Here is a 26,477-nt window from a genome sequence, read left to right as displayed (position 1 = left end):
CAGAGACCGATAACAGCACGTGCTCCTCCACCCGAGCTGCCAGGTAAGTCCAACACGGGAGCAGCTGGGACATTTGTACCTCCTCCTTCTAGGGTAAAATTCTTGAAGTCGGGAGAGAAGGCGGCACAACTCCCAACCCCCATCTCACAGGCACTGGAGAGGACACTGCTGAATGCCAGATCAAAAGGCCATCTGATTGGCCACTCAAACAAGGGATCTGGTGGGAGAATTACTCATGAGCTGTAAATACATTTGATCAAAATCACCGGGGAAGACACGCCGCGGCCCTGTTGGTCAAGTTAGATTTCCTTAAAAAGAAAAATGTCCTACAGATCCTCGGCAACCAGTTATGCTTTAAAGCGCATTGCTCCCTTAGCAACGGCTGCTCTCAGCTGTCCCAGAGCAGTGGCTGTCAAACTTTTGTCCTGGTGACCCCTTTCACATAGCAAGTCTCTGAGTGCGCCCCCCCCCTTATCAATATATTTAAAAAGTGTTTTTAATTTAACACCATTATAAATGCTGGAGGCAAAGCGGGGTTTGGGGTGGAGATGGACAGCTCGCGACCCCCCCATGTAATAACGTTGCGACCCCCTGAGGGAGTCCCGACCCCCAGTTTGAGAACCCCTGTCCCAGAGCTTAGCCTCGAGGAGGGAGAGATGACTCGGTATCAAGCCTGGGATCTTACATGCACAGTGATGTACGTAAGCCACTTGTTAGGGAGCCTTAGACGTCCGCCTTTCTGTATCTGACCCACGTAGACACTCCTGCTTTCAGCTGTGGTGGCTCCCGGTGTCAAACAAGGCGGCAGCTGTCATAGAAGCGCTTGAGAAGGCCACAGCCCTGTTTAATACACCTTCCGCCAAAGCCTCGTCCTTGATGCAGAGGGCATTCAGCACTCCAATCAGCATCACTCTCGGGATGGACGGCCTCTCTCTGCCACCCAACCCCACATCACAGCAAACGCGATCCTCTATAAGGCTTTCCAGTACTTTTCAGTAATCCTGTGCATCCAACTCAGAGACACACAACCTCTGTTCTGAGGGCTCAGACACCCCTCTAATTCATGTTTTTAAAAGGCACCTCGCTGCTGCGCATGGTGCGGCATGCGGCTTGAAGTTACTGATCCAGAGATGCATATTTTTCCATCTTAAGATGATTTTTAAAAAGAAATATCATGCATGTGAACGTGGCCAGTAGTTTCAAGCAGAAAACCAAATGTGTCAGTAATTTACTACTTTCCACTGATTAAAATCATCATAATTAACATGTCCATTGCAAAGAACGTTTTAAAAAATTATCCAGACCCAAAGCTTTTATATAACAAGGCTAAGCCACCATACCTTAGCTTACTTACATCCCTTTCCACCCTCTTCCTACAGCCCACTTTTGTCTGGTATCACCTGTTTTCAGGTCTTAACTTTCATTTTAAGATCTCTGATGCACAAATAGCAGATCCCAGTTTAATCTCAGTTCTGCTGTTGTAAATCCACAGCAACTTCAATCGAGTGACTCCAGATTTGCACCAGAGTCACGCAGATCAGAGTCTGGCCCCATGTCTTATTTGCTCTGTGAACTGCTATTCACGTTCATGGCACTGTATCAGTGCACACAACAATCCATCTGTGTTCTCTCTCCATGACCCTGCAGAGCCACCAGACAGGAGCAGAAGGAACAATGGTATTTATTTCAACAAAGGGTATTTCAATCATTCCCCCCACCCTCAACTTTGACATTTCATCCCTAAAATCATTAGTTTCTTCCAAAAAGGAAATACAGAGCCAACAGCCCAGTCAACCTAATGTCCCATGCATATCTACAGGAACAGCTAAGGAACGTGAGCTGTCCATCTCTACTGTGTATCAAGCTTGGTTATTAGTACAGAGATAGAGATGCCATGGTGAGTTACAGAAATATATTTGCAGTCAGAAGTTCCCCTCCCAATTCCTTCTCACGTTAAGCCTTACCTTGAAAACAACTGCATGGAAAACAAAACAGACTTACCCGCCATTCGCTAATCCATGGTGTATTTGAATCCAGAAGATTACTCAACATCTGACAGCCCCGGCAGCTTTAAACTCACTGGGGCATGTGGGAGATTATTTCTGGTTACGTTTTCTTCCCCCGCCTCCTCCCCAAACTCTGAAGTAGGCTCGCAGCAAAAGAGAAAAATCCCAAACCAGGCCAGATAGCAGAAACGAAGATGTGATTCTGTTAGACAGCACAGCTAATATTTCAATCCTACTGCACTGCTGGACGTGCCAAAAGGAACTAGACAATGGAAGGAACATTAATTTCATAATAGAAGTCCTTGGAAGGAACAACATGGGCTGATATCTTCAGATAAAAACAAGATGTATTTTTTATTCCAGGCTTGTTACAACTTGTCCACCCTTCCTGCTAAACAACGTCCCAGGAAGAGTGCCCCTCAGGCCCTTTGCAGCGTCTTGCAAAGATGCGTCATCTTCGTTGTCTTATTTCCATAAGAGGATCATTTACTTTCCTGCTATTAAATAGGCTGCCCCATGCAAAGAAAATGCAGTCCACAGTTACTGAACTAAACACACAGGAATCCCTTGCAGCCACTTCTGCGGTAGAACATTACAGCAGGTTCACAGCGCACAGGAACACTACATGAGTGTTTCAGGCTGGAAATGAAGGGTACTTTGGTTGAAACCATAGGGAGAATGTAGATTGGCAGTAGTTACCCACGTTGGAATTTGGTCAAGGGCACTGGGGATAACACTCCGGTTCTTGCCAAAAAGGACCCTGGGGACTTCAGCTTCCACAAGCATATAGGACTTTGGCTTTGATGACTCCTCCAAAACAGCAGCAGCCGCCCAGGCATCAGATTTCACCTAGAGAATGAACCAGCTCCACTTCCGAGTCTCCCATCCAAATACCCGTCCAGCCTGATCAGGCTTAGTGTAGGAGATCTGATGAGGTCACCAGCGGCAAGGTGCCATTCTGCAGTGAAAGTCCTTGTCAATTAGGTGAAAGACAATCTATGAAGACGTCACAACCAGGCCCATTGAGCAGAGAAAGACAAGCCTTTCCTAAACTCAAGCAATTATGGCACCGTCCTAATGAGTCCTGGTGGGATTAGAGCAGCATTTGAGCCTACTCCATGGAATGGGGCACAACTGGATGACCACAGAAGGCCCTTCCAACTCAATCATCTAGGAGCTGAAGAGCCCTCCAAATGGGATTGGTAATGAGCTAAGTGATGGAGCTGATCCCCTCTAGGTGACTCATTCAAATACAGCCTGTGTTAGTAATAACTAGAGATCCTTTGCCATTCAATGGCCGGCCGGAGGACTTTGTGAAATAAGTTAGTGATCTAAATTCATTTCCCAAATGGGCAAATCTCTCACGTCACCACCACCAGCGGGCACCTTCACTCGCAACTCAAAGAGAACAACCGTTTGCATGGGCCTGGAGACGACATCATTGTTAGAGCTGGTTATCCCATGCACAAGGTTGAGGCACGTCACAGTACACTGCACGAGGAAGCTTGCACTGCTGCTATCGGCTGCGTGCACATTTTTGGGGGTTCACCGAAGGCTCCAGTTTCCAGGGCCAACAATACGGTGGTTAATTTAGTTTGGTTTTCTGTGTGTTCACAATTAATACATAAGGAGTAGAAGACAGGAAAGTCCCCCTCTGCCACAATTATGCTTTTGACAGCAGAACAATAGAGTCCTTAGCATTCAAACAGATTTGTGTGTATATTTTTTTTTTACACTTCATTCGGTTGCCTATAATGAAGATTCTGGGGGTTGGGTTAGTCTGTCAGACTCAATAAGCAACCTACTTTTTTTGTACAATGACAGCAAGGAAGAGCTCCAAGAATAGGCATGATCCAAGTCTGCCTTCAATGGTCAAGTTCACATTTTCCAATGCTGGTTCGAGAACACAGGGAGGGAAAGAAAGAGGAGGAACTGATTAAGAGCAATTGGAAGAGCCAAAAGCACTTCAGTTGCACAGGAGGCAGCTAGCAGGGGATTTGCACAGGACCTCTTCCATAAAAGTTACCCAAAGCACTGCTAATTTATGTCTCATGCCCCTTAGCAGAATGAGAAGCATATTACATTGCCTGACTGCAAGGGGAGCTAGGCTTCAGGACACAGCCTGCCCCATGAAACATCATGATTTCCACGTGAAAGATGTGACACACACGCCTGTTGCAACGAACTGCAAGCGATACAAGAGGGCAAAATACCCATGAGTCTGCACCGCTGGATTTTGTAGAATCCATACCCCCCTCTGCTCAATATTTCACCCAGCTTGACAGTGATCTACTGAGTGCTTCAATAAAGGAGTGAAAAATGGGCCTTAGATGGAGAGGCCCATGTTGCCTTGGGTGACCCCAGCACTTCTCCAAAGAGAAAGCCAGTTAGACCAAAGTGGAGCTGCTCCGAGTTCTGAAACCAGTTGTTTGCAGGTGTGGTTTGTTTTTAGCAGAGTTCTTAACCCTTAAATGGCCAGGACCCTGGGCAGCTCCAAATCTGCAATCTGCACAGGGCTGAACACACCAACGGCATCCAAGCATCAGGCTGAGAACCTGCACGTGCTGACTGCAGCATCACTGCAGGACCCTTGGCTCTGAACTTGGGTTCATTAAGTGACTGCTCAATATCTAATTTTGAAAAGTGACAGCATCAAGTTAAGCACCAAATTATACTCACCCTGAAGTCCAGGAGACTTTTTTAGAAGTAAAAGAGAAAGGAAACGGGTTAATCTTTCTACGCATTCCACTTCATGGAGAGTTTTAAAGGAAACAAAACATTTATGGAGTAAAACCAACTGGAGACGACAAGCCCTGAATGCACATTGGAAAACAATCATCAGATCCACTTGTCTCTCATGTGCCCATCCCGGTGGTATTCCAGATGCCAATTTATCATCTCCCAGGCTATATGCAAACATACATAAACACCCACTGCAATAGTGTGTTACAATGTGATTTCATTGCCACTCAGGAGGGGCACTCAAAAAAAAAAAAAAATCAAGATATGCCATTGCTCCACCATATCCCTTGAGAAAACTCTCCTACTCCAAAGCATGTCCGTGGAATTAAGCTGGCATCTCCCTCACCAAATGTCCCTGTTTACACAGACTCACTGTGAGGCCTTAGGAAAGTCCCTTAGCTTAGATTCCTTTTATCGCTGTTTTGACATCCTTTAAGTGGGGTAACAGCACTTCCCTGTACCATAGGGATTTGTGGAGGCATTAATTAAAATCGCTAAAGCTCTCAGATTCTTGGAAGAAGGTGTTACAGAAATGTTGCCACGCATGACAGTCAATGGCATTCTCTAGCCAGCCTACTACGGTGTATTGCACCGCGGGTTCATGGGTTTGAAATGGGAATGATGTGATACGTGGACGGCAAGAGTAATACAAAAGGTGTTTTGGTACCTGCCGTTCCCGGAAAGACTCTCTAATTGGGTGGTAGGGAAGTAGTGAAGACTGTAAGCAGCAAACTGCTGATAGTATACTACTAGCTTCTGTGAACAGAGTCATATTGTATGCACGGTGCTTGGGGAAATGGCTAGCATCTTTCTGCCACTACCATGCTCCTCACCCACATTATGCCCGTATGCGTGGCACATGGAGTTTGTTTTTGAATTAGGATATGCAGAACGAAATAATAGATTAGATCCCACCTAGTGCATCTTTCTGTCAGTGCAACATTCTTCTCTACTGTATGTTTTGACCAGAGTCTGGAATAATTTTTAAATGTGCCAAGCAATGGAGCTTCCATCACATCTGATGGGAGGTTAGCCCACAAACTAATAGATCTCACCACCAAGGAAGCTCTTCTTGATCGTCTGCAAATTTCCCTTTTCTTAAATGTACTCCTACTTGTTCTTCCTTTTATCATAGCAAATTCCTCTCTCCCTGGGATTCACAGCCCTTTCAAGATTTTCTCTCTTCTACCCTGGGACCTCTGCTCCCAGATTGCTGTCATTTGTGCGCACAACTACCAGATTGATGTGTAATTGCACACACTAGTTAGCTATTGAGTATGCATTGTGTGCACCTTAGCTGTTTGAAAACCAGGCTCATGGATCAGTGCTGGAACTAGAGGTGCTGCCACATCCCCAAGCTTCAAGTGGTTTCCATCATATCCAGGGTTTACAGTTTGGATCATTGGCTCTCAGCACTCCCACTATACAAGTTGTTCCAGCATCCCTGGGCTCATGCTAGATAGTCAACTATGCAAAACCACCTCCAGTCTTTGCAAAGAAAAGTTACACACACACACACAAGGAATGACATATAGAAGGCTAGAGAGTGCGCATATTTATTCAAGCACTTGTATTCTTGTAATATGAACTGCCTTACAAAGGAGAACTTTCCCCATTCCCAAAGGTTTTTCTCTATTATGAACAGCTGTTGTACAGCATGCATGAAAAGATCAGCAAGTGACTCATCAGCCTTAATCAAGTTAGGATGAAAGCGTTACATTTACCATCAGCCTCCACACAATCTGCAGAGTGCAAAAGTTATACTAAACAAGTGGAAAATGGCTAATCCCATTCATAACACATTTTGGTACACATACGCAAACTTGCTTAGATGTCGTCTAACACAATAATGTACTCATGGATTTTAATCAGCTGCCAAATTTAAGACACTCATCACATGTTGCATTTACATTGTAAATCAGATCACACCAATTCCTTTATCTAGGTTGCCTTTTTGTACATCAACATTACCTTCCTCTCTATTTGCAACATGCAGAATCTGTAGACTGCCTTCATCCAAGTCAACAGCAACCATTCCCACAACACAAAAACAACTGCCCTGGCTAACTGAGTTGGAAAGATGCATCTCAGTGCTAAGAATTAAGCACACCTTGAAAGTCTGTGGCAATAATTAAAGACAGAAGAAACATGAAAGCTGCTCTTCTTTCTCTTCCTTGCACTAACACATTAGTTACCTCTCCCAGAAGCTGTTCCATTTGCTAATGGAATCAGATGCTTCAACTTGAATGAAAGACATGACAGCAAGGTGGGAAGGGGGAAGAGAATGTAACCAACGAGAAAGCTTGGGATAGGATCGTGACGCTGGCAGACCCGGTGCCAGCTTACGCCAAGGCCCTGACAAATGCTCAGGTAGAAAGCAGTCTGGCTCCCCATGTGTTAACATTGTTAAAATAGATGTTAGGTTTATAAGAATGTGTTTAATGTTTAGACTTTATGAAATGCTTGTAAATTGCTGCATGCATTACCTCACTTACAATAGCTGTATCCTATGTTATAAGGTAATATTTCAGTGTTTGCTTTGAAACTATAAAAGTGTTTGATATGAAACTGGAACACACACCCCCATCCCTCCGCCCCCCGCAACCCTCAGTCAGGAGAGAAGCATTACCAAGTGTGAAATACTAGTTCATGACAAGAGATGTCATCTTCCGCCCAACAAAACAAGGCCTACACACATCAGACAAGCCACTGTGGAACATCAGTGGGCAGAAGACTTTGATTACTTTCCCCACACCATGAAGAGGGGACGTGCACAAAAGCTCGTCCTATCCCAGCTTGAACTCAAAAGGAATGGAATAAAAATTCCTGTCAAGGAGAAATTGTTATCCCTGTGCTGCTTGGAATTCGGAGAGGGCAAAATTTTAAGCATAAGCAAGGGATCCCCAAGCTGTTTGGCTGGGGTTAGCTCTAAAGGGCATACAGAGCTTGCGTATCATAGCAGCTAATACATTTTTGGAACCTACACCTGTAGCTCATTTGTGCGGATATGTTTACTTGCTTTAACCTTGTAAATAACACTTCTTTTTCCTACTTAATAAATCTTTAGTTCGTTTATTACAGGATTGGCTACAAGCATGGTCTTTGGTGAGAGATCTAAGGTACAATTGTCCTGGGGAAAGTGACTGGTCCTTTGGGACTGGGAGTGACCTGAATCTTGCTGTGATTTTTGGTGTAAGGGACAATCTATCACCAAGGCAAGCTTGCCTGGGTGGCAAGATAGACCAGAGTGCCCAAGCGGACTGTCTGTGACTCCATGGTAAGGCTTGAGGAGTTCACACTTGATACTTGGTTGGTAAAATCTAAGTCTAGACCACACAACCAGTTTGAAGCTGGTGCCCTGTTTCTTGACAGTCTGCCCTGAGATTGGAACCCACGGTCGAGAGTCACTCGAGACTGTTTAACAAGGATCTCCCACCATCCTTAATTCATCCCTGTTTTTGCTGCAGGTATTCCAGGTACCTGAGAAGAGTGGATGAGCTTGAATATCAAGGTGCTTGACACAAGACAGCATGCTGGCAACTTACCGGCAGCACTGAAATGACAAGACTAGAACCTCTTTGGGGCAGGAACGATCTTTCTGTTCTGTTTATGTACAGCACCGAGTACAATGAGATCCTGGCCCACGACTGGCCTTCCCTGCAGCGCTACCACAATACAAAAAAAATCATAAAAGCGGGGGAGTTGAGTGTTTCCATTCTAGGAGAGCATGGGGGTGTAATTAATTCTCTTTTGCTGTGGAAGCAAATGATGCCACAATCAAAATTATGGCTTCAGGAGGCAAAAGCAGCAAGTGGGGCACAGGTATGTAGCAACAAACCTGCTTTCCATGCGTGGGGTCTCAGTGATATCACAATGGCAGAGAAATGCAGGAACTAGGAAACATTAGCAGGGTTGTTTCTCAGCAAAGCTCTCTTTAAAGCAATCTAAGTAGTATCAGTATCTCCTTAGCAATAAGGAGCTTCCCTCTGACAGTTTTAGACAGGGATATGCAGTGCAGTTGTAGCCATGTCAGTGAGGTCATATCTTTTATTGGACCAGCTACAGTTGGTGAGCGAGACAAGCTTTCAAGGCACACAGAGCTCGCTCTCTCTCACCAACAGAAGCTGGTCCAATAAAAGACAATTCTTCACCCACCTTGTGTCCCTGCTAGGCAGCAAACCATGCAGCAAATGTGCAATGAGATTTAGTTACTGGGCATCAACCGAAAATTCAGGGAAAGAAATTAAGCCAACTTTGGTCCATATAAAACGTTGACAGCTGAGACGGCCCTGCCTGTCAAAGAGATACCTAGGAAAAGCAAGCAGCAACTGCGTAATTAAATGCATGGAGTAGCGTCTGCTAAAGCGTATGGGTTGCCCTGGCAAGTGACAACTTGTCTGTGTGACAGCAGCACTAAGATAAGGACAGGTCTCACTCCATTGGTTACAGAGACGTTAAATGATGTCTCTAGATGCTGTATCTTAGCCTGTCAACTGTCAAAAAAGGCCTCACTTAAGCATAACAACTCTCCAGAGGGGTAGGTGAGTATGAGGTTTAAATATGGCTTGTAAAGATCCTCTGAGTTCCTCGAACAAAGGGTGCTATATAAAGTATTATTAATCACCATTTATCACTTAATATTATAAAGTCAGGAAAATGTGGCCACAGCAAGGGGAAATACCCTCAGATTCCAGGGGGTACATCAACTCATCGAGATATTTGCCTAGTTTTACAACAGGCTACATAAAAAGCACTACAAAGTCAGTACAAACTAAAATTTCATACAGACAAATGACTTGTTTATACTGCTCTATAGACTATACACGGAAATGTAAGTACAATATTTATATTCCAACTGTTTTATTTTATAATTATATGGAAAAATGAGAAAGTCAGCCATTTTTCAGTAATAATATGCTGTGGCACTTTTATATTTTTATATCTGATTATGTAAGCAAGTCGTTAAGTGAGGTGAAACTTGGGCACACCCAAGACAAATCAGACTCCTGAAAGGGGCACACTAATCTGGAAAGGTGGAGAGCCACTAGTTTAACCCACTATTTCTTAACCAGAGGGACACAACACCCGGAAGTGAAGGGTGACATAAGAATGGGGGGGGGAGGGGAGGTTTGCAAGGATTTTATTACACGCTAAAGCAGAGAGACTCACTCCCTACACACCCTGACCTTTCAAGGTCAAGTATTCTCAGTCAACCTCTCCAAACACACATGTAAATAAATTATACAGGCATATCACTGTTAGTATTGATAACATTTTTTACTCTTATATAAATGTAAGAGGATGACAAACATTTTACTTACATACAGGGTTGCCACTGAAAAGGCTGAGAAACAGTGGTCTACCCTCTGGCCCTGATGCTATTCTTCCAAATACTGTAGTGCTGGGGGCTAAACTCTCTGACAACAGGCACATTAAAATGGAGAGAGACAGGCTAAGTTATACCAGTGGTGTCAAGGACCCGATTTTCAGAAGTGCCGAGCATCTATAGTTTCAATGGGGGTTGTGGGTGCTATGAAAAATATCAGGCCTTGCATCATTACCTAAATGCTATATGACAGAAGCAGGTGGAAGGAGCAGAATCTGTAAGTGTGTTAGTATGCTGGGCTCTTTGGGGTACAGAACTTCGACATCTGTAAAGCTAAAACACACAAAAAATAAGCTCTTCTGCATGAGTTACAGTACGTGGCATATAAATATGGAGACAAGGAAATTTAATTTACAATTCCCTTAAGCAATCTCTGTGCACAGACTGCAAGGAAAAAATCCCTTTTCCTTCCACAGATATGAAAACATTTCTGAAAATTATTAAGCAAGTTATTTTTGCTCATTTCATTCCATTTTTATTCAGTAAGGGGTTTTTTTTTGTTTGTTTTGGGCTTTTTTGGCCACAACACAAAGCAAAACAAGAAAGTCAGACTTAATACCAAGAAGCTACACACTACTTATTAGGCACAGGCAATGGATCAATAATGTAATGCTGCACTTGGACATTCTTAAAATGGTTTGCAAAAGTGGCTTGGAATTACCTCTATTTTATAAAGGTGGAAAGCGAAGCAGAGAGTTTAAATGACTTTCCCAAGGTCACATGATGAGTCAGTGGCGGAGCTTGGACTGGGACCCAGGTCTCATATCTCCAACCATAAGACCATGCTGCCTCTCTAGTGTATTACACCCTGGACCCAACTCCTGTTTAGGTCACAACGACGACACGTACAAAAGCAAAAGTGAGCTAGGTGGCACTAACCCCGTCTCTGCTCAGCCAAACTACAGAAGCCCCACTACAATTTGAGGCAAGTGGCGTACATGCTCAGAAGTAGTCCAGGTCATAGAGGGGGAATGCAAGTTAAGACTGAAGGTCATGGGAAGAGTTGGCCCAGTACCAAAGTAGAAGGGGATGCTGAGGGACGGGATTGAAGAGCACCAGCAGGCTAGGAAGACTGGAAGGAGCAGGTAAGTGCTGCAGGTCAAAACCAAAAAAACCGCCACACTGGATGAGACCAACAATCCATCTAGGCCAGTGGCTCTCAACCAGGGGTCCAAGGCCCCCTGGAGGGCCACGAGCTGGTTTGAGGGGGTCCGCCAAGCATGGCTGGCATTGGATTCGCTAGGACCCAGGGCAGAAAGCTGAAGCCCCACCATGCAGGCAGCCCAAGGCTCTGAGCTCCAGCACCTGGTGCTGAAACCTGAGCAACTTAGCTTCACGGTGCTCCCTGTGGCATGGGCCCCGGGCAATTGCCCTGTTTCCTACCCCTTAATGCCAGCTGTAGATTTTATATGGAGAAAAACAACTGTGGCACAGGTGGGCTGTGGAGTTTTTCTAGCATGTTGGGGGGGGGGGCCCTCAGAAAGAAAAAGGTTGAAAACCCCTGATCTAGGTCATGCACCTCTGCCTTCAGACAGCCCCAGATGCATCTCCGTAATGGCCAGCAGTTAAGCTTACATAATACCCACTCAACCGAGAACGGTTTAGAATCCTGGCAATTATTCCTTCATTTTTCTGGGCACAATGTTCATTCACAAAGATAAAGGGCTTGAACCTCGAAAGGATTTTACAAAACCTAGCATTATTAAAAGGTTTTCCTTCATTCCTAAAAATGCAGAGTTTGCTGTTTCGATTTGAACTTCTTCCTGCAGACTCTGAAACCCAGACCCTGTGGCACTGTGCACAGGACAATCAGAAAGTGAAACTGACCAGTAAATAGATGGGGCTGTTTATTTTTGAACTGCCCAGCCTGAAATAAAGGGTTAGGGGTTTGTAAGATTCTTTCCATACTGATAAGCTAAACTATGACCAGCAAAGGCATGGCAATGCTTTGCATCTGTGCTTTTAAAATTGCCTCCCTTAAAAACTTGAATCACTGGATAAAAGTCTGATGGTGTTTTCAGAAGGATTGCATTGCACATTTTTACAAACTGAAATTTTCAGAGGTGCTAGGCCAAGAGCCCAACCCTTTGAAAATCAGGCCATTTACTTACTGACCTAAATATGGGCCTCAGAGCCTAATTTTTAAAGCGCTGATCTAGCAGGCAGCCAGCATTCGCCCCAGCTGTTCAGAACATCTAATATTTATCCCACTAAAGTCTAGTTTTGAATGTAGGCAACCTGGGTAATGGGGCTTCTGTTTTGGGATTCTTCCTAAGCATTCTCTGGCTTGTTTTATGCGCCAGACAACGGAAGGCAGGGAAACTGGAAGCAAGGAGCTTTACTGTCAATCAGCCGCCCACGCTGAGGGATGGGAATCGTCAAGGAACATTTTATCAGATTAACAATGAAGCAAGGGCAATTTCATGTTTAATAACAATGGGACCGAACAGTCTTTGCTCACAGGATTCAAGGCAAAAAAAAAAACCAACCCCTTTTAATCTGGGGTAAGTAATTAACCGCTAAGCAATGCCCAGAAGACGGGGCTGGGGCTACAGAACACTGAGCACCGCTCCTCCAGAAGTCAATGCTCAGCACCTCACAGGATTGAGCTTTTACTGAGGGGATGCTTTTAAAAGACCCACCCTGGAGCTATGGGCAATGATACAAACTTGACCACTGGCCCAGTCAGCTGAGGCAAGTCAAAGACCAGAATCTACCATTTCACCCTGGTCCACCAAAAAGACACCAGTCAGCTTGGATTAAATAAAAAGCAGCTTTACGGACAGACACATCTAACCCCGTAATTTTGAGCCCTGAGTCAACTGACCCCCAGCCACACCATGGCTCTTTTATTGCAGCAGTGGAGATGTACCCTAACAGTCTAACGCAGTGGGATCTGAATTCAAATCCCTTACTGCCCTAGGACCGACAGGGGGCTGGGAATGCTGCAGCTGGAAAGGGAAAGAGAAAATGGATCATTCCTGCAACCCCCTCCTCTTGGGTGAATGGCCAGCTCTGGAAGCAACTACATCCCCTCTCCTGAGCCAAGACTGTGCAACGCCAGGGTCTCTGTGAGCATAGGACCTAGGCGAGGTACAAACAGAGGAGGGAGTGGCCACCAGCCCACTGGGAACTAGGTAAACCTTCAAACAGCCATAGGATGGTGTTACTCTCAGGTCAGCACACAATACAATTCCCCAGCACACAGTATAATGCTCTCCTCAGCTATTTATCTACTTTCCAATTATAATGCACAGCAATAGCGACCATTCCCCCGGTTTTATAAAGCTGCACCACATGGAGGGTAACAGCCAAAGAAAAGATTTTTAAAATATATCCCTTAAATCAGTAAGTATCACTAGAACCACGTGTTCGAATTAAGAGCTAGGCAAACAGCAGCACAACATATGCATAAACGTAGCAGGGGAAGCTTCCTAACAGTGAAGTCTACCCGGCTACTGAACAGTCCCCCAAGGGAAGTGATGGAAACTTAAAATTGGGCTGGACAAAGGATTAGAAAAGGTCCTATGGGGAACCACCCTGCCCTGGCCAGGGTATGGACTAGACAGGACCTGATAGAGACTGAAAAGATGGATCTTCCATGGAAATCGGGATAAGTTTGCACCACCTATCTATACCTTGGGTGGAAACCTGTCCATGTAGGTTAAACCAGGCAATAGCTCACAAACGATCAGATAGAACGATGCTGTTTCCTGGCCCATTACAGGGGGAAGGGCCTCCTAGGTTGGCAAGCATTTGCAATGCCTAAGAAGAGCATTCCCCGGTCAAATCTCAGCAGGTTGAGATGCAAAGAGGAGCTGCAGGCCAGGACAGAACATGAGTAAATGCCACACACTGAGCAGCAGCTGCAGAACACACCTAATCATGGCCATGGGCAAAGGACAGAAGACACAGGCTTTACCGGAACAAAGAGAATCCCAGAAGGGCGATTTCTCCTTGAGAGACGTGCCAGGGGTATTGTAACGGCAGCGCAATTCAGATTGTGCCCTGTACTGTCGAATTCACACTTGGCCACAGTGATATGAGCATCTGTCTTTAGGCTTGATGGCAGCAGTACGCTGTACCTAGGAAGAGAAAACTGACCCAGAAATAGCTCGAGGCTTGATTCAAAACAGAGCAGCCACCCTGCTATTAGCACAGGCTGGCAAATGCACATCCCAGTCCTTTGCTCATTACTTTGGCTCCCTGCTGCACACTGGGTTCAGTCCTCATCTTCAAAGCACTCTGGGGGCTGACTTGAGCTGTCTAAACACGACAGCCTCTCGCACCCCCACAAGCACCATCTCCCTCCACATGTGTCTTATGGAAGCACTCAGAGGCCCATCACAGTGCGTTCTATGCAGTCCCCTCTCAAAGCACTCATTCAGTTCCTAAGAAACCGTCAACTTCAAGGGTGAGATTGGAAAGTGCTCTCTCATCAGCTAGCCTAACGAGCGCAGAATTCTCTTTCATGGGGGATCGGAACGACCATGAATCTCGCCACTTCCAAGCAAAAGGCAAAAACTCCCTTTCTAGCCTTCCTACCACAAGACAAACAATCCCATGATAGAGGGGCTGAAGGGAGAGAAGACACAGAGATCCTCATTAAAGTAGCTTTTGTAAGCCCACAATGATGAGCATGGTATAAATGCCCTAGATTTAAAAAAAAAGGAAAAAAAGGGGGGGAGGATCAGTTCACAGTGACAAGACAGGCAAAGTTACCTTCTTTTATACAAAAAGAACGAGGAGTACTTGTGGCACCTTAGAGACTAAAATTTATTTACAGTAATTTTGTTGGTCTGAAGTTAATACCCGCTGTTTTAATTCTGTTGTGAGGAAGCCAAATAGTTCCATCTTTTAACAGCTCTTCGCCACAAAAATTCACATATCTTTTGTCGGCCAGGCATGCAGGATCACACAGACAAATGCCTCATTTCTAAAGCGTTAAAACACACTGCAAGGAATGTTTGGCTTTGGTGGAGTTACCACTTGTGCTCCAGGAGGAAATAGGTCACTTCCTGCCATGCAAATGAAAACAGTTCTCTTTCTCCTTCCTTCGAGTGTTCCCTCCCTACACATATGCTTTTGGCTTGCAAGCTCTCTGGGTCACAGTCCATATCTACTGGTGTGTTCACACAGCATCTAGGCCAGAGTCCTCCATCCCAACCAGGGTCAGTGGATGCTACTGCAACATAAATGTTACAGAATGATTGAATAATGCACTGGCCAAACACACACCTCTGAAACGAATAACCTCCATACAATGGGAAACATCGAACATTCGCCAGAGTTTAAAGGCTGTTGCCTCTTCATAGCTGGTTGTAAAAGTAACTCACACAACAAGGAGAAAAGAGCAAATGCCACAGGAGAGGGATGCCTATTACCAGAGACTGCTCAGTTCGGTAACAGAAGAGAACAGCTGACGACTCCACAGAATGCAGCAGCTCAGGCAGATGCTAAAAAGAACGCAGCAAGATTCCAGTGGTGCATTAGGGGTAGAAGGGTTGCTCTCTCTACACGCACAGGGTTACATCTTTGCTAATTCTGTTCACTTCTTCTCACCACCCTGACACCTTCTGTAAGTGTGAAGTTCACATGAATCCCTATCAGGCGGCTTTGCTCCTGTCTTTGGTGCCTGGAGTCTTATGTTAGCAAGAAGGGGAACTTGCCAGTGCTTTAAACACAGGCGCTGGATCAATGACTGTCGGGGTCACGAACTCCTCACTACACGTGTACATGCAAACTGTTGCAGGCTTTCCTGCATCTCCAACTGGCAGGAGACAGTCTCTGATGAGGGGACCGAGGCACCATGACCCAGTGTCTCATGACCTCCAGATAAGAGTACTGCAAACCTCTTTCAGCGTGCAGCCATCACACGGCAACTGAAATTGTTGGAGAGCGCAGAAGCAATAGCGGGCCAACGCAAACACTTTCTACCCGCCCTCACTGATACACCACTGACTCTCTGCTTGCCTCAGAAATGAATTCAATGGCCTGGCCTTAGAATCCTTGTGAATGAGACCGTAAGCTCTTTAGGGCAGGGAATTTTTGTTCTGTGTTCGTACAGCTCCTAGCACAGAGGGTGCCTGGCCCATGGCCAGGCTCCTAAGCTTTAGTGTCATACAAATACACTACAACTGGTTCTACCCTGCTAAGTCCTTAGAATGGGACCTGGCTACTCAGAGACTCTCTCGACCTCCCCAACAACGGTACACCATTGGGACAATCATGTGGAGAGCGGAGATCCAGGTTTAGACCATCAGACACTGGGAGCACTGCCTCTGCAAGTGGACCCCTCCAGTGGAACGCCTCCCCCGACTCGACTGTGTTCAGCTGTGCGCACTCTAACCACAGGAATGATGTTCATCAAAAGAACATTGTACATGCATGTCCCTGAAGCTCCGGGGAACAGATAAAAGCACATCCTTTCATGGGCTGTACGGAGCCCAATAATGTGTGTTTGGCTAAAGCGCATCTTCCAGAAAGACATCCAGATCCTTGTCTGAAGACATCAAGAGATGGAAAATCCACCACCTCCCTTGCTAGTTTGTTCCCATGGTCTATCACCTTCATTGCCAAAAAGCTGGGCCTAATTTCTAATTTGAATTTGTCTGGCTTCATGCCACTGATTCTTGTTCTGCCCTTCTCTGCTAGATTAAACATCCCTTTAGTACCTGGTATCTTCTTTCAGTGAAGGTACTTGTATACTGTAAACAACTCTTCACTGGAACCTTTATAGTCCCTCTTCCCCCATATGCATTGGTCCATGCTAAGGTCTAATCCTGGCAAGCTGCTTATATGTGAGCAGAAACCTGTGGAGTGGCCTGTGGGATTGGAACCTATTGAAATATCCTCAGCAAGAGATTTCCACTGCAGTTTTCATTGCAGGTAACCCAACTCCCTTAAGTATGAAACACCGCTTTGTACAACTTGCTCTGAGCCTTTAGCCTCTTTCAGCAGTTCACAAGGGTTATTTGTCCCATCTGCTGAACTGCCCATCTCGGAGGACAGCCGTGTCATCTGCCGTTCATCTGCGTGCTTTTAAAAATCTACACACCAATAACCCCGCCACACGAACAGTTTACAAGGATCACTCTTGCTTCCCAGCTAACCCTGAATAACAGAGCACCATGAATAATTCAAAATACAACTGTCAACATAACCGATGAACAAAGTGAATGCATGATGCATTTTCTGCTTTTTTCATTGCTTGTTCAGTGACACATTGCAAATTGCCATTAACTTGCAATGAAAGTCCCAGCTATTACAGGGAAGTCACTCCTGTTGTACGAGTAGCCCCCCGGCAGAACTGCAGCCAGAGCCAACCCCATTATGGACCAGTGGCTAGGCTACCAGCTTAGGACTCGGAAGACCTGGGTTCAAGTCCCTGCTCTGCCCATGACCCCCGTGTGATAGCAGAATGGGTACAGGTTTTATAAGCTCTTTGGGGGCAGGGACTATCAATATTTGTGAGTGGCTTATCCAACACATTGCTAGCACTAAACAAACACTAACAGCATCAGCCAATTTGCAATGCTCCAGGATAGCTCAGAATTCAACTAGCTTGACTATGCTGTGGTAAACCTGCACCTTTAGGCAGAGCATTAAGGCACAATACAGCAGACAAAAGGTCTACCGGCTACGCAGCCTCCAGCCCAGGGCTTTCAAAAGAAATTATCCAGTGAAACAATGGGAACTTTATTTCTCTGACAGTTAGTGATCTTTAATGCTGTCAACACAAGACAAGCTGTGGATTCACGATGAGGAGCCAGGGACCCACCTGGTCTTGGTCCGGAAAGGTTTCATTCTAACAAATGGAGGGTTTTTTCCCCTGCAGCGCAAACAGCAAGAAACAGCCGAAGGTTAAAAGGCACCGAAGAAAACGAGATAACCACCATTAGCTGGTGAAGAGTTGGAGGAGGGTCGCTCGGCAGAGCATCTTGCTTACATACCCACCTCCTCTGTTCTTAAATTTGCCCTGCAGCACTAGATGGGTTGCCCAGTTATTTTTCAGTCCTGCTATGAGCGCTGATCTCATTCAAAGGGTGACAGGCTGCAGCAATGCATTCCAACCATTGGATAGTCTAGTTACTAGGCTAGGAGCTGATCCAGTGACAACTCACGCTAGGAAAAAAAAATTAATGGAGCTGCTACTCCAAAAGCCTACACGTTTTTTTTTTTTAATTCAAGCATCACAGCTCTCACGTATAATATATTTTTTAATACATTTTATAACAGTTGGTATAAATCTGTTTCCCTACAATAAGGGGGTGGGAATGAACCTGATGAAAACTTCTCTCTTTGTCAGCAATGCCTCAGGGCAAGCAAAACTAATCCAAAGAATATAATTTGATGCTGTTTCTATACTGAACAAAAAACGCCAGCATCTTCACAGTAATAGCAACGCTGCAAATTACAGACCGTTAAACCGGGTTACATGCTCACAGTCAAAGACTATGTATTTGAATAGCAAAACATCTTAACACGCACATCCTTCAGCATCCGAGACTTTTATTAGTCTTATATTGAGCGGTCTGGTACCCTTTCAACTATCCATCACAAGTTCAAATACAAGCTAGGTTAGTACCAGTTAAAAAGTCCTTACCATCTGATGGCTATTTGTTGGCCTGGGAGATATAAATGGGTGGGATTCAAGGCAGACACCAGTACTGCAATCAACACCATTCATGGCATGGAAAGGGAATTATTCAAGGTCAGGTTGATGGGACAGCATGAGGGAAGTTTGCACTGTTCATGCTGCACCTGTTCTGTGCAGGAGGAAAGGAATTCAGATTCCAGAGCTGCCAAACAGGCTAGCAATAATGACATTTGGTTTTACAGTATTTGCTTTGGGGAAAAGAAAAAAAAATCTCGGTAAACAATTTAATCGGCCTGTAGAGATGTCAGCCCAGCAGAATTACTCTGACGGTTCTCTGTTGGTTTCATCGACAAGAAAAAAAGAAACCACGTCATGCAAGATTTTGCACAGCATGAATCTTGACTGGCCAAACCACTATATCGCTACAAGACCAAACCAGTTTTTCTTCAGCAAATATCTCACTTCTCTTCAACAAGATCTGGTGCAACATTCCTGTCACTTCCTTCTTTTGGGAGAGATAAGCAATAGGCATTGTTCACCTCTTGCTGATGCACTACACCCTGCATGATTTAAAGCTTCCCTTTCCCTGCTCGACACAATTGGCTTTCAAAAGCAAGACTCGGGATCTTGCTTTAAAGCTTCATGTGCCCAATTAAATAACATTTCCAAATTAACAAGGCCAGATTCATCCCTAGGGTAAACTCCTTTGGCTGCAAGGGAGTTTAAACCAGACAGGGGACCAAATGCATCTCTACCAGCATGCCAAGCCCACCATCAAATAATAGGTTTGTTACAAATTAAAAAGATGAGGGGCATATTGCCCAGCGGCTAGGGCACAAGGCTGGGATTCTAGAGACCTGCGTTATATTCCCAGCTGCCAGCCACCTACCCCGAAACAATGGATAAGCCACTTCGCCACTTTCTGCCTCCCCTATGCCCTGCCAGTCTTTGCCCGTCCCATCTATTTAGAGTGTAAGCTCTTTGGGACAGCAACCCTCTATTACAGGGGTGGCCAAACCGCAGCTCGTGGAGACTCCCCCCTCCATTCTCCACCTACCAGACTGCTTCTATCCTGCAGCGGGGTGGTGAGGCTAGGGGCTTCTGCCAGAGATGACTGGTGCCTGCTGAGTGTGTGTGTGGGGGAGGGAGGAGGAACAGGTTCGCAGAGCGTTACAGGGGGTTCACCAGAAAAATTTCACTAATGGCTGCCAGAGAACCCTGGACATTGGAGAGATCAGGTGGGACCCAGTTGCAGGGCAGAGAGCCCGCGCCCCAGGGAGAGCGGGGCCGGCAGCCCAAGCCCTACCCCCATTAGCGGGAGAGCTGGCAGCCCGAACCCCAGAGCTCCGCACGGGGCTGGCAGCCCGAGCCCCAGGGAGAGCAGGGCGGGCAGTTGGGGCTGGCAGCCCAAGCCCTGCGGGGGATCCGGCAGCCCGAACCCCAGCAAGAGCGGGGCCGGGCAGTTGGGGCATCCATCACATTGAAGTAATTTAAAGTTAAATCCCTGAAAATATTCATTTTTAGGAGGGGGTTCACGAGATTTCATAATTTAGTGAAAGGGGTTCACGGGCTGTGAAAGTTTGGGAACCACTGATCTAGCACAAGGGTGCCCCAATCACTGTTGCGGCCAACCAGTGGGCTAGTAGCAGAGACCTGCAAAACTACTGGGTTCAGCATGAAGCAAAGGACCTTTCAGTAGAGGGAAATAAGAGACAGGATGCAGCAATGTGTATAAACAACTACAACAGAAGCCAAAAGGAACTGCTCTTCCTCATATCAGTAGCTCCAAAGCTATTATACGTCTCTTTAAAAAAAGCAAACAAACCTTATCTGTGTGCCTGCTTTACTTGTTCTAGCAATCTATTATTAATGTACTTGTCTATACCGAACCATGCTGCGGCACTCAGATTTAATATTTGAAAACCACTTGGCCCAGCAGCAAGGGGAGCAATCTCTCCAAAGAGCATTTCCTTCCAGATTTGTCAAACTCTCATAAACAAACTCGGCAGGAAGAAAGAACTGTTTTATCATCACGATTTCACACCGGCAATGGTTTTCTAAATGATTTGGGAAAGTGACTTTTTTGTGTTGAGAACACTTCAGAACAAGGTGTTTCTATGTTCCCATCACTTAGAAAAAGGTGAAATTCACCCACACAACGAAGTGTCCAAAAGAGACCGCCCGGGACTAGAATGACAAGAGAGCTGCAGGGCAGGATTGAGGTGCATTAGCAGAGCTGTGGGGCCCCATACTGCAAGGTGCTTAGCACCCTTTGCTCCCATATAGATTCAGTAGAAGTTGAGAGTGCCGATCATCTGAGAGGAGGCACCCAGCTTCCATAAGGATTAGCCGCTGTGGGAATCAAAGACCAGAAGTGCAGAAATACTGCAAGTGGGACCGGAGGTGCATCCGCAGAGAGAGAAGACGACTTGCATAGCTCCTGCCCATGTTCTACTTGTCCGAAGCCAACATAACAGGGACCTCATTTCCATAAGCACTCGTCACGCAAGATGTTTTATAAAACAACCTCAATACACTTCTAACAATATCAGTCTAACTGTCTAAATTATTCTGACCATAAACAGTTGGGAAATGAAGTCATGGGACATAAAAATAAACAGCAATATCCCGACATCAGAAACATTAATGAAGCATTTCATTTTTTCAGGTAACTCCTGTTACTCCAATTATACAGCACAGTGTGTGCAAACACCATGTCTGCACAGTTGTAACCGTATGTATATGTATCTAAAATCAATAGGACAGGTCTATTTCAGAGACATTCCCCCTGGCCCTGTGAAAGCCAAGTCACAATGGAACTGTCTTGTGACACCACTGCAGGGCAAGGCACTTTCATGTCAGCATTCCAGAGCTTAGGAACATTCAATTACTCAAGCAATTTGCTCAAGGCCTTGGCTACACTCGTGGATTAATAATAATAATTAATGGAGATATCCCATCTCCTAGAACTGGAAGGGACCTTGAAAGGTCATCGAATCCAGCCCCCTGCCTTCACTAGCAGGACCAAGTACTGATTTTGCCCCAGATCCCCAAGTGGCCCCCTCAAGGATTGAACTCACAACCCTGGGTTTAGCAGGCCAATGCTCAAACCACTGAGCTATCCCTCGCCCCACAAGCCCCCCTCTCTGAGGGGAATAGCTTGCAGCGCTGCGAGAGAGCGTGCAGCGCTGCAGGCGCTGATTACACTGGTGCTTTACAGCGCTGCACTCGGGGGGGGGGTGTTTTTTCACACCCCTGAGCGCAGCAAGTGCAGCACTGTGAATTGCCAGTGTAGCCAAGGCCTTGAGCCTCCCCTTAGCCACTTCCAAGTAAAGGCTCAACCAAGCTGTGAGAGAAGTACTTGTTATTGTCTCTGTACATCACGCCTTAGGGCTTGATCCTGCAAGCTGATCTCCGGGGGAAAACCTTACACCTGCACTGAGTCCCAGTGGAATCAACAGAACTCAGTACAGGCATTCGGGGATATCTCAGATTGCAGTATCAAGGCTTAAGATATTACATTCTCTAGAGCAGAAGCCCGGTTTCTCTCTGCAGACAACACCTAGCAGAAGGGGTCCCCAGTTCTAATCTGTGCTTCTGGAGGAAACATAAAATAAAAGAACCATCATCATGCATCAGTCCCTAACAGCTGTGGAGCCTAAATCCACCCTTTCTCTCTATCCCACCCAGCACAAACTTCCTACCCCAGAACACTTCCACAAAACTCAACCCTCAACAGCAGGCAAACTTTCCAACCAACGCTCCCTTCCCCTTTCCAGTCCACACTCATAGCAGCTGCAGGACCACCTAGCAGTTCAACAGCAGCATCGTTGGCAAGTATCACACTATTTTAAAAAAAATACAAGTTACAAGACTTTAACATGACAGCTTCTCCTGAAGTCATTTCCCCAAAATTCAGGCCTAGTCTACACTTAAGTTTTGCCACTCTAGCCAACCAGAAAGCCCCTTCTAGTGTAGGCATAACTTATACCTGGAAAACGACAACACAAAGGGTACGTCTTCACTTACCGGAGGGTCCGGCGGCAGGCAATCGATGTTCTGGGATCGATTTATCGCGTCTGGTTAAGACGCGATAAATCGATCCCGGAAGTGCTCGCCGTCGACGCCGGTACTCCAGCTCGGCGAGAGGAGTACGCGGCATCGACGGGGGAGCCTCCGTGCCGCGTCTGGACTCACGGTAAGTTCGGACTAAGGTACTTCGAATTCAGCTACATTATTAACGTAGCTGAATTTGCGTACCTTAGTCCGAAGTGGGGACTTAGTGGGGACCAGGTCAAAAAGTGCTCTTCCTGGTATAGCTTATACCAACTCCCCAAGAAAACTAGAGCTAGGCCTACACTAGGAGTGCTTTGCCAGCACAGGAATCTGGCATACTGTAACAGCACACCTAGTGTGGATTTTTTTGCATTTTTGCTGGTATCACTTATTCCAGATTCCACACACCCGCCCCCGCACACACACACACCCCTCTCCGAGTGAAATACACCAGCAAAAGTGCAGTTTTGCCAGTATATTTGCGGCTACACTAGGACTTCTGCCAATATAAAAAAGTGTCACACACAAAAAAGCACTCAGCCCCAGATTACTACTATATATTTAGTCTGTAGATTAATCGCCGTTAACTTACACAATTAATCACGATTAATCGCACTGTTAAACAACAGAATACCAAGTGAAATTAAATATTTTTGGATGTTTTTTGACATTTTCAAATATATTGTATTCTGTGTTGTAATAGAAATCAAAGTGTACAGTGCTCACTTTATATTATTTTTTATTACAAATATTTGCACTGTAAAAATGATAAACAAAAGAAATAGTATTTTTCAATTCACCTCATAAAAGTATTGTAGTGCAATCTCTATCGTGAAAGTGTAACTTACATATGCAGATTTATTTTGTTTCATAAGTGCAATCAAAAACAAAACAAGATAAAACTTTAGAGCCTACAAGTCCACTCAGTCCTACTTCTTGTTCAGCCAATTGCTAAGACAAACAAGTTTGTTTACATTTACAGGAGATACTGCTGACTGCTTCTTATTTTACAATGTCACCTGAAAGTGAGAACAAACGTTCGCATGGCACTTTTGTAGCCAGCGTTGCAAGGTATTTACATACCAGATATGCTAAACATTCATATGCCCCTTCATGCTTCGGCCACCATTCCAGAGGACATGCTTCCATGCTGATGATGCTTGTTAAAAAAAATAATGCGTTAATTAAATTTGTGACTGAACTCCTTGGGGGAGAATTTTATGTCTCCTGTTCCATTTTACCCGCATTCTGCCATATATTTAATGTTATAGCAGTCTCGGATGATGACCCAGCACATGTTCGTTTTAAGAACATTTTCACAGCAGATTTGACAAAACGCAAAGAAGGTACCAATGTGAGATTTCTAAGGACAGATACAGCACTCGACACAAGGTTTAAGAATCTGAAGTGCCTTCCAAAATCTGAGAGGGACAAGGTGTGGAACATGCTTTCAGAAGTCTTAAAAGAGCAGCACTCTGATGCGGAAACTACAGAACCCGAACCACCAAAAAAGAAAATCAACCTTCTGCTGGTGGCATCTGACTCAGATGATGAACATGCATCAGTCCGCTCTGCTTTGGATCGTTATTGAGCAGAACCCATCATCAGCATGGACACATGTATTCTAGAAGTGTGGTTGAAGCATAAAGGGACATACGAATCTTTAGCGCATCTGGCACATAAATACCTTGCGACACCGGCTACAACAATGCCATGAGAACATCTGTTCTCGCTTTCAGCTGACATTGTAAACATGAAGCGGGCAGCATTATCTCCTGCAAATTGTAACCAAGTTTGTTTAGCTGAGCAACTGGCTGAAGTAGGACTGAGTGAACTTTTAGGTTCTAAAGTTTTACATTGTTTTATTTTTGAATGCAGTTATTTTTTGTACATAATTCTACATTTGTAAGTTCAACTTTCATTATAAAGAGATTGCACTACAGTACTTGTATTAGGTGAATTGAAATATACTATTTCTTTTGTTTTTTATAGTGCAAATATTTGTAATCAAAAATATAAAGTGAGTACTGTATGCTTTGTATTCTGTGTTGTAATTGAAATATATTTGAAAATGTAGAAAACATCCAAAATATGTAAATAGTATTTATTATTATTTAATCATGCAACTAATTTTTTTAATTGCTTGACAGCCCTACTAAATACCTAAAAACTACAAGTTGCAGTGTCTGGGACCCTCCCTTTACCACCTCCTATAGAAAGTTGCCAGGGCATGAGAACAGAGAGAAGATCCGATCATCTTGACAGTCAGAGGCGCTTTGTAAGAATTAAGAGTAATTAGGAATGAAAGGTCTTTGTGAAAACAAAGCCACAGTTGTGGTGGTGCCAAAAGGCTAGTTACAGCCATTTTTTTTTTTTTTTTTTTAAAGAAAGCTTCTTAGCTAAAAATAAATTGAATGTCACTGTGCTAAACCTGGAAACAAATATGAATCTTCCGCCAGTCGGGGTCTATTACATGAGGATCCAGAGGCACAGTGGACTTCACTGTATCAAATCAAGCACTGATTCATATGAGGAAACCACATGCTATTCCCCTGTAGAAGAGAGCACACAGGTAAAGGGGTGTCTACACTGCAACTGGGATTGAGCCTCTCAGGGTGGGAAGACAGAACCCAACTGAGGCTCGAGCGAACGTGCTAAAAATAGCAATGTGGACGTGGCAGCATGGGCTCTCGAGCCCACACGACTGCCGGGATCGGAGCTCAGGTGAGCTAGCCAAAGGCTCCACCAGAGCCACCAGGCCCACACTATTTTTAGCACACTGGCTCAAGCCCCACTAGTGCAAGTCTGTTCACGCCCAGCTGCCGTGCAAACGTCCCCTAAAGGTACACCCAGTTTGCATTCAAACCCTGTTTAGATGTAGCACTTGTACCCACCCTTAAATTGCTGTAGCGCTGGTAGTCACTGGGGCTTGCTACCCAGGAAGAAACCTCTCTCTGCCACTGAAGTGTCTAGCTCTGAACAGCACCAGTTCCCACTGGGATCTGTAAGATTCTGCGCCACGTTAGACCCCCACCTCTGTTCCAGGGGAAAGTCATCTCCATCGCAGCTAAGAGGGTGGAGAAGTGTAAAGAAACACACAGATCCACAAGGTCCCTGCAAGCCACTCCAGAGCAGGGACAAGGGGGCCACACACCCACCTCCCCCGGAACATGCCTCCCTACAGCTCCTGTCTGCCCCACGGGGACGAGGCCAGAGACGAGAGGCTGCACGAGGGCTCAACCACCCCCCACTCACACTGCTCAGACCCACGGGGGGCCGCTGCCCATCCCCGCCTCCACGCATGATGCAGTCACCGGAGAGCCCACGGCACAGCCACCGTGCAAAGAGCTCCCCCCTCCCCCCGGGCCCGGCACACGCACCCACACCTCCCGGGCTCCCCCCCCCCCCGTGCACAGATCCCCCGGGCTCCCCGCCCCGCTGTGCACAGCTCCCCCCACCCACAGCGCCCCCCCGTACCTCCCCCCTGTGCACAGCATCCCCGGGCTCCCCCCACCCACAGCGCCCCCCCGTACCTCCCCCCCTGTGCACAGGTACCCCGGGCTCCCCTCCCCGCTGTGCACAGCTCCCCCCAACCACAGCGCCCCCCCGTGCCTCCCCCCCTGTGCACAGCTCCCCCGGGCTCCCCTCCCCACTGTGCACAGCTCCCCCCACCCACAGCGCCCCCCCC

At 45.9% G+C, this 26,477-nt stretch overlaps 1 protein-coding gene across 6 annotated transcripts in view; it reads right to left on the bottom strand.

The window, feature by feature from the left end:
• Positions 1-26,477, bottom strand: part of KIAA0513 (KIAA0513 ortholog) — an 82,946-nt gene that overhangs the window by 51,231 nt on the left and 5,238 nt on the right. The window contains exon 2 of one of the 6 annotated variants that reach the window (XM_034788104.1): positions 25,684-25,856. The exons of 3 other annotated variants lie outside the window; for them this stretch is intronic. The gene's annotated coding sequence lies outside the window, so the exon portion shown is untranslated. Of the gene's footprint in view, positions 1-2,001; positions 2,225-14,056; positions 14,171-25,683; positions 25,857-26,477 lie in introns of those variants that run through there. 2 more of the 6 variants (XM_034788106.1, XM_034788105.1) reach the window with 2 other exon arrangements.

The sequence above is a fragment of the Trachemys scripta genome, chromosome 13 (genome assembly GCF_013100865.1).
Source record: "Trachemys scripta elegans isolate TJP31775 chromosome 13, CAS_Tse_1.0, whole genome shotgun sequence".
NCBI lineage: Eukaryota > Metazoa > Chordata > Testudines > Emydidae > Trachemys > Trachemys scripta.
The sequence above is the reverse complement of the archived record's forward strand: the minus strand, read 5'-3'. Positions and strand labels throughout refer to the sequence as shown.